The following is a 9,312-nucleotide window of genomic DNA, read 5'->3' as shown; positions in this document are numbered from 1 at the left end:
TCCCTCTTGGCTGCTTGGCTCCGGCATCATCAGCTGAACTGTTCCTGCCCAGCTGCACCTGAGGAGAGGAGCCGCATCCGCTCCTGCACTTGCTTTCCATGATGAGTCTCTGCACTTGGAGCTGATGCTGCAGTGGGATGAGCCTTTGGGGGCCTTGGGGAGGGGGAGTGTGTTTCTGCACGTGGGAGGGTCACACATCATCGGGGGAGGAGGGAGCGCTGTGGGTGTTAGCCTCTCGCCTCCTGATCGTCGTGCCCTGGCTAGTCCCCTCACACATTGAATGAGGACTGACCCTTGTGAAAAAACAGCAGAAGTGATAGGATGTGACTTCCAAGGGTAGAGCATCATAGGCATTGCTGCCTCTGCCTTGGCCTCTTGAATCCCTTGCCCTGGGGGAAGCCAGCAGCCATGTCATGTGGATGCTCAAGCAGCCTCGTGGAGACACCCACGTGGAGAGGAGCTGGGACCTGCCACCAAAAGCCATTGAGCCACCTTGAAACTGGATCTTCAAGCCCCAGTCCAGTCTTCATATGAGTATGGCCCAACCAACATCTGACTGCAACCTCACAGGAGACCGCAAGCTAGACCTGCCTAGCCAAGGCACTCCTGAATTCCTGAGCCACAGAAACTGTGAGAGCTGATAGGTGATTACTGTCATTTTAAACCACTTGTTATGCAGTATTTGGTCACTAATACATCATTACCCACTATCAGAAGTTCCACTGTTTGTAACTCTTCTAAATGAAGCATAGAGAGGTTGAGTGGTGTTCTCAAACCACACAGCAGAGCTACCAAGCTTCCAAGAAATATTCAGTGTCTTTGCTCCCAGATAGAGCTCCTGCATTTGCTCCACCCCTCTGACCTGCCTCTCTCCTTCTGGGCCATGTCTTCATTTAGCCCATGCCCACCTCCACCATCACCACCTCTTTTGGGAAACGGACTCGTCCCTCCTCTCTTCTCAAATCCTTTGTTCCCACAAACCAACTCCATACAATGTGGAAATGGTGACCACCCCCCGCTCACAACTGAATGTGGCCAATTTGTGACAGACAGAGTTTGTGGCTACAATATTTGCCAGTGGGTTCTCAGGTAGTAGGCTGGTTTAGAAACCACCATGACGCTGCAAGACATACAATTCTAGGCTTTGCTTTGAGCTTGTCAGATTGGCTCAAAGAAAGGAGAGTCTTGGCCAAAAAAGCAAGAACTTAATTAAGGGTAAGGGCCACACTGAGACCGTGAAGCCTCAGTTTCAACAGTTAACCCCTTGAGGACATGTTTTCATAACCCCTTTTGAGCTCAGATGTGGACACACGGTTGCAGGAAGACAGGAGGGAAGAGGAACCCGTGGACTTGCATCACTCGTGTCTCTGTTCCATGGTTCCCCGGGCCCAGATGCCTTCCCCGCTCTCCTGGGAGTGACGTGCCCCACCGCTGAAGGGTCAGCCCTGAGACCCTGCCATGCCCGCCCCCTGCAGCCCTCCTCCCTGACATTCTCAAAACGCAGGCCTCCAGCTCTGGCTCTCACGTGCCCTTCCTTCTTTCTTTCAGCCCTGTGTAATGGCTTGTCTTTTTCCCATCTTACCTCCCCCAGCTCTGAGCTCTCTGAGGAGGAGGGTTGCATCTAACTCATGTCAGTGTGCACCGAGGGCCCTGCCAAACCTGGGCTGGCAGGAGAAGATGCTCTGTGACACCTGCTGAATTGGACACAATCAAAGCTACATGGTGGGACAGTTGACACAGGGTCCCAGGGGGTACGGGATTCCATTAACTTGAATTCCACAAGAAGAATGTCTCTACTGGGTTAAACTTAGCCGGCTGGGACAGGCGGGCAGAGCAAACAGTATGTGGAATGGAAAATACATAGAAAAACTCTTCAGATTATTTAGCCATTTGAGGAAGGCCTTGAGTGGGAATTCTCAGCAAAGCCGTGCCCGTTCTCCTGGGAAACATTCCAACAACCAGGCTTCATCTCCCTGGGGAGCGACCGGCGGCTCCCCCTGCGATGCCTTCGTCAGGGTGGACCTTTCCCTTCTGCTCCCTTTGGAGCACCTCTTTCTCCAACAGTTCACAGCAATGATGGCCTGACAGTGGGACTTTGACCCACTGTAGGCAAACGGTTTTTCTTCTCAACAAGCCCCATGTTTCGAAGCCTCCAAGTAGAAGCTTTTGGCAGAGCAACAGTTTCCTCATTGAAAGCCTGGGTTCTGCACAAGATGAACCAGGAGCTTTCAGCCCAGGGTGGTGGGGGTTGGGGAAGGCAAACACACGCTCTATCAGTTAGGACACTTCAGGGGGCCAGTGACAGAAAACCCACTCATCAGGCTTGAGCAAAAAAGAGAATTATTGAAACACATTCCTGAAAAACCAAGATAGCTCTGGCTTCAGGTACAGCTTGTTCCAGGGTTTCAAATTGTCCCTAGGAAGCAGTCTTGATCCATTTCTCAGCCCTGCTCTTTTCTGGGTATCTTTACTTTCAGGCTCCAGGTTGAGGTAAAATGGCTGTCTGCAGCTCCAGGCTACATCCTCCCAGATTCAAAGTCAGCAGAAAAGAGGAGCTTTTCCTCTCCCAATTATGGGAAATGAACTCTTGGACCTGGCTGTCATTGGCCCAGATAGGTCGTGTGTCTATCCCTGAACCAGTCACTGGTTCTCCACAGGAGAGTGGAACTGCAATAACTGGCTAATCCTCGGTCACACCATCCCATTCAAATCACATGGACAGAGAGAGGGAAGGACAGATGGTTCCCAAAGGAAATCTGGGGTACTGGTCCCAGAGGATGGTGAAGAGATCATGAGCTGTAATAAAAGCAAGTATCCACCGCACAACCAAGGAGAGAACAGCACTAGCAGCAGCCCCGAATCCATGCTGCCTGGTGAACAGTCGGCGTCCTAGGAACACCCACATCTCCGCATCAGTTGTGAGGAATCACAAAACTTTTTGTGCTATAAAATACTTAAATGCATTTTTACTGATAAAGAGGTTGTGGGGTCCACAGCACCGTGAACCACGTGCACATCTGCTGGTTGCCTCCCAGGACCCAGCTGCCCCTCACAGGAGCCCTGTTTTCTGCTTGGGGATGGTGGTTCAGGAAGCGGCACTCTACCCTCACTCCACACCCCGGGTGAAGCCAATCAGTACGATCCCTCCTCCTGCCCACCGGGACTGGTCCGGGGAGCATGTGACCTGAGCTAGTCCAGTTGGAACGAATCTCAGGACCTTCGCTGGTAATGCTTAGATAAGATGCTCTTTCTCTTTGGCAGAATAGGAATGAGAAAGCATGTAGCCCTGGGCTGTGGGCGGCTGTCTTGGGAGCACAAGGGAAGTGAGGCTCAGGGTGCCATAGCAGAACAAGCAATGTGGGGGAGGGAGAGAGAAAGGAAAAGAAAGAGAGAGAGAGAAGGGAAGGACGGAGGGAGAGAGGGAGGGAAGGAAGAAACTGAGTCCTTAGTGACGCTGTTGAACTCTAGAGCAAACATCACCTGAAGCCAGCCTTGCCTATGGATTTTGCCATTATGTGAGTCAATATTTTCACTTTATTGTTCCAGCCAGTTTGGGTCAGACTTTCTCTTCCCTGCAACCCAAAGCATTCTGACTGATTCATTCACATTTTCGAGCTGTTTCCACACCTGAGCAGCCCGTGGAAGGGTCTGTACAGGCACGTCTGCCCCAGGTGTCACGACAGACAGAAGGGGGAGAGCCGCCCCGTCAGAGTGCCTGGGAGGCGCGGCAGGTGTGGGAGAGGCAGCCTTTCTTTTCGAGTCCCAGTGCTCCTGGGCATATGGGAGGATGCTCCACAGACAGAGCTCTTTCGAGGTGTGGTGGCCTGGCAAGGGGGTTAAGTTTCTCGTTAGGCAGCTGTGTGCCCGCACCTCCAGGTGCCCCGTGGATGGAGCGTCTGGACTCAGGTGGGGGAGGAAGGGAAGGCAGGAGCTTAGATGCAACAGCTGAAATGCCCCCACTCCTAATTTCCTAATCTCGGTGGCCATGTAGGTGATGGCAACGGTCAGGTGCGTGCTGGGTTGACAGCTCAGAGAGGAACTGGGATCTTTTCATCAAAGTCCGCCTCCAACAGCGCCAGCTTCCACCTTGGCGGAGGCACCAGCTCCCCAGGCTGCAGGGGCTGTTGCTGCTGGTGGCTCACACTAGGCTGACGGGAGCAGCCTCTCCCGAGGTCACGCTCCCTCCCTGGGGAAGCCCGAATCCTAGGACTTAAAGGAGAGGGAGGCACAGAGACTGGCCCCTCTCAGTTCAGGGCAACTCTGCAGGGCACCACACCTCCAAGCTCCCCACGGCGTCACCTGAGCCTTCTTGCCACTGCATTGCGATTAGACTGCTGCCCCTGCCCAGTCCCACTGCCCTCACTCCTCAGTACACCCCTGCATGCACATCTGTCTCAGAGTCCATCTCCTCAGGGACCTGACCCAACAAATGACACTAGGTTAGGTAGGTGGGTGTCTACATGGCGTGATATTGGAGCCCTGGTCCCAAATATGTCTTTCCCTGGATTGACGGTAATAGCGCTGGGGAAGGAAATGTAGTGGAAAGCAGACATCTTGTTTGTGTTTTATTTAAAACAGATTTTTTTTCTTGTTAGAGAAGCAATCTATGCTCATTGTAGAAAAACTGGAAAATTCAGAATGGCCAAATTAACTAATTAATACCCCCCAATCTTTCCATGAGAAACAATGGCGTCGCTTGCGGTTTGAATTTGAGAGTTTGCGTTGAGTCCTTTCTCTGCTGGGCGTTCCCGCTCCCAACAGCTCCCTGCGGTCCCTGTGGTCAGCCTCCTGACCCCCTTCCGCAGAACAGACAGTGGAGACTCCAGCTGAGGATTGACTTCCAGGGTTACCCAGAGGGCGAAAAGTGGGGCCATAGGGCCTGTGGCTTCTAACTCCGCATTCAGGTTTCCCCACCTCGCCCCGGACCAACAAACTGATGTCTGGAGCGCGTGCTTTCATGGGGCAGAGAGTGGCTGGTGTGGAAGACCGTTCTCAGCCCAAGAAACTGAAGGCTTCCTTCTCATCCCGGCTCTGCCTTTCATTTGCTGGGTGACCTTGGGCAAGTATTTTCACCTGATGGGCCTCAGTGTGGGGAGCCAACATGTGGCCAACTATACGTAAATGGATAGGGTTAGGGAGCGCAGCAGCTCAGGCCACCTGTAGGGGGCACCACTGAGAAGAAAAAGCTAAAAGGAGGGAAGTGGGACCCCACTACCCTGGCAAAGACGTCGTTCCCACTGTGGAGTCCCCACAGGCCTCGCCAGGGCCCTGGGGACGGCGCTCCCAAGGCTGCGGACCCTGCAGCAACGCCAGAACCCTGTCAGCGTGGAGCCCGGAGCTGGAAGTTCCTGCGCCCGTGTGAAAGGCTTCATTTATCTTTCTTAAGTTCTCTTTGGCCACGAGAGACGACAGGAGAATGTTTTACTTTCTTTTTGTTAAAGAAAATTTTCCGTTGTGGAAATGGCATCTGTTTATTTTTAGAAATCCAGCCACAGGGACCTATAACTGGAGGGCCAAAACTGACCCCCCGTGTTCAAGTCAGTCTGGGTTTCTTGAGCCACTGGATTCTTCCTTCCTAGGCCTCTCTCCTCTTAGCAGAACAGAAGTCCTACTCATGGATGAGAAGGAGAATGAAAAAGAAAAGGACTGAAGTCCAGGGAATTAAAATCCCACTTTAACAACTGGCTGACATTGGCTGAGGGCTTACTGTGTGCAGGACCCTGGACTGGGCGCCTTCCACGTTGAATGCCCCAACAACCCTGGGAAATAGGAAGTATTCGCTGCACCTTAGAGGGGAGAAAATCGAGGCTCAGTGAAGTAGTTCCCAGCCCAAAGTGATGAAGTGAGAATCATACACAGGCTTATCTGACCCCAAAGCCACACCTATAGTCTCACGTCTGTGTCAGACACAGGGCTGTCTCCTGCAGCCCAGAGCTGGCTCTGGGAGAAGGAACCGAAGCCCGAGGAAGGGGCAGGCCTCCGCCATAACCCTGCCCTCCTCTGTCAGAGCCCTTCCCCACGTGGGACGGCCCCACCAGTCAGCTCCCTTTAGGGTGAAGGGCAGGTGGCCTCTTCCATGGTACCCACGGAGGTTCATGTCCTCCCCCTTGGCCTCAGGCCCTCCCTCTGGAAATGCCTGCTTGAGTAGAAGGGGGTGACAGGAGAGGCACCTGGGCAAAGGACTGGATCAGAGCATTGCTGGGGGATCAGGGGGAGGCAGTTCCACCCTGAGCACATTATAAGTAGGGTATGATGAGTCAGGGATGGGCCCCGGAGCCCAGACCCCCTGGCTTCCCACTCTGCCTTCCTAACAGTGTGACCTGGGGTGAATTACATAACCTCTCTCTACCTCAGTTTCCTCATTTGTTAAATGGGGAATAGAAATACCTACAGTTGTGAGGATTTCATCACTCAAGGTGATGCATATAAAGCACTTAGGACAGTCCCAAGCCCACAGTAAACGCTTGACAAAAATTAGTTGCTATTATCCTCCAGGAGTAACTCATTTTCACCAAGTGGAGCACGATGAACACAGTTAACCTGTAAGTGGTCAGACACAAGATGCAGTGCCTTTTACTGTGCGCTGTTCCACCCCAACTTCAGCTTGCCTGATGTTTGAACCCCTGGAGGCATCTGGAGTTCTCAAAAGGACCTCTTTGGGTTGGGGACCCTGGGTCTTTCTGTTATGAAGTTCTATGGGATGCCATCTGTGACCCTCCTCTCCAGGTCCAGGTTCAGCTAGGATTTATCTAGCTAAGAAAAAGGACAGCAACTGACATTCTGGAAGAATTTGACATTCTGGAAGAATCCTTTTGGTGTTTGGGTGTTTAAGTCCCTTGGCATAGTCATCCCCAGAATGGTCTTGCCCTTCCCAGTTCAGGTGTGTGAACCATAAACCCCAATCTCTTTTTTTTCTTGAGCTATTTGACTTGGGTTTCCGTCACTTGCTACCAAAGGGTTCTGACAGACCTTTAGTAGAAGGCGATCATGGAAGTGTAAAGATGTGAGAGGGACCCTAACGATGATGAGAGTAGAGATAAAAATGAAAATGGTAAAGGCAACAACAGTGATAGAGGTGGTTATGATGATGTGATGGTGCTGCTAGTGACAGAGGCGGCATCTCTCCATCTCTTTCTCTGCATCTTTCTCTCCATCTCTTATCTCTGCTTCTCTCTGCTGTTCATTTAATTCTCTCCTTTCATAGACAGACCCCTGTCTATATGAGCCAGGGATTTACATCCTGGCTGCATAGTGACCCAAAGAAAAAGAATTTTCATCTCACAAGTTCAGACTGAAAAATCCTAAGGAAAGTCCCTGATTGGTGCAGCTTGGTCACCCCTTGGGCCAATCACAATGGCTAGATATGTGTGTTCTTGTGATTGGCCCAGCTTGGTCACGTGACAAGCACAGACATGGCAACTGCGAAAAACTTGGTGAGCAGGTGGGTAGCCTAGTTTCTATCCACATTCACCCACCCCATCTACTGCTACCACCACCACCACCGCCACCACCACCACCACCACTACCCCCACAACCAGCGTCACCACCAACACCTCCACCACCACCATTATCACTCTTTTCCTGAGAATTATAATGTGCAGAGCCCTGAGCTTCACATTTAGAACTTCAACAAATTTGAGTTTGATGAAGTCTCCAGCCCTTCAGGAATTTTCCATCTCTGGGAAACAAGAAAGCTGACATGTTCAAGGGGCAGGACTCCTAGTCCTTGGGCACAGGATAGGAGCAAAGAGGGAGGCTGTGGGGACAGAGTCCAGCACCTCTGCAGCACTGGCCCTAATCCTTGGGCAGGCCCAGCACGACAGCCACCTGGGCCCAGCCCAGACGGGAGCTGTTCTTTCAAATGCCAAAGCTCCCACACCAGCCCATCTCCCGAAGCCTGCCGAGCCCTCAGCACATCTGCCCCCTTCCCAGGGGGCTGGGCTTACTTTTGGCCCCAGGCCTCCTGCTCCTGCTCCATCTCCAAGCAAACATCTGTTTCCAGATGTTGTCCCAGAGCCTTAGAAAGCCCAGGGAAGACTCGAGTTAATATATCTACAGCAGATCCCACTGTCGGCAGCAAGCTGATGTCAGGAACGGATCACTCGAGGAAAGCAAGACCCCTCCTTTCCTTGTGGGCCGGGGGGGATAGGAAAGACAAACAGAGCATTTGCCCCAACTTCAGAAATGACCTTAACAAAGCCACAGCCTTTAGGAAAAAGAGAAAGAAAAAAAAGGCCTTTGTAATGAGGTTTACAGAAACAAACGTTCCAGGAGGTTCTGCTTTCACAGCTACTGCCGGGGAGGGAACTAGAGGGAGGAGAGCTCTCTGGGGAGGGCAGAGCCTCCTCTGGACTTAGTGGCCATGAGCTGCAGTCCAGATACTGGGCTAGGCTTGAACCTGGGGGCTGTGCAGTGCCTGGCAGGGAAGAGACCTGGACCAGATCTGGCTCTGCCACGAGTATGCTGTGTGACCTTGGGCCACACTCTGACCTCTCCGTGCTCAATTTCTGCAGGTGTCATATGCCAGTGGAGCCTTGGAGGATTTATGAAGTTTATTCTGGGCAAAGGGTAGGGATTCTCCCCACTTCAAACCAGCAGAGCCACTCCTAATATGAGGCTTGAAGAGTGAGCTTCCCAGTCAGGACACAGAGTTCCACAGTGGTGGGGGTGAGCAGAGGGCCGGGCCAGGGGAGCAGGCAGAGACACAACACTGTAACTTGCAGTTCCCAGATGCTGGGAAACAGGGATCTGCTTCAGTAAACTAATTGTGCTCTTCATTACCCGTCTGTCATCAAGCGAAAACATCTGTCTCCCAACCCGCAGCCGCCTGCCTTTCTGACAGCTCTTCCCCCGTAAGGCAGAGCTCAAATCCTGGGCCTCTCCTCTGAGCACATGCTCCAGGCGCCGGTCCACCACCTCTGTGCTGAGCCCGGATTCCGAGCCCTGTTTCCACGGGCTGACAGCTCGGAAGGTCTGCATCTTACTCTCACTCCTCAGCTGACTGTTCTCCCTCCAAGAAGCTGCAAATGGGGCCCTAATGGAGGGCTTTGCTCGTGGTTTCTGACGGCTGGCTGCAGCATGAGCAGCACCGTCATCTCCTCTGGATTTTGTCCTTTATTAGAGCTTTGCACACATGATCTCATTGGAGTTTCTCAGTGTTCCCCTGAGTAGGAATTAACATTCTCCTGCCCCCAGCAGGAGGCTGAGATCCGGAGAGGTTAAGACCCTTCCTGAAAGGCACACGGTTTGCAGATGGAGAGGCTGGGACTCGGAGTTTCTAGGTTTCAAAGACGGTGCTTTATTTCAACCCAA

This window comes from Equus quagga, chromosome 2 (assembly GCF_021613505.1).
Source record: "Equus quagga isolate Etosha38 chromosome 2, UCLA_HA_Equagga_1.0, whole genome shotgun sequence".
Classification (NCBI taxonomy): domain Eukaryota; kingdom Metazoa; phylum Chordata; class Mammalia; order Perissodactyla; family Equidae; genus Equus; species Equus quagga.
Note: the sequence above shows the minus strand (reverse complement) of the source record.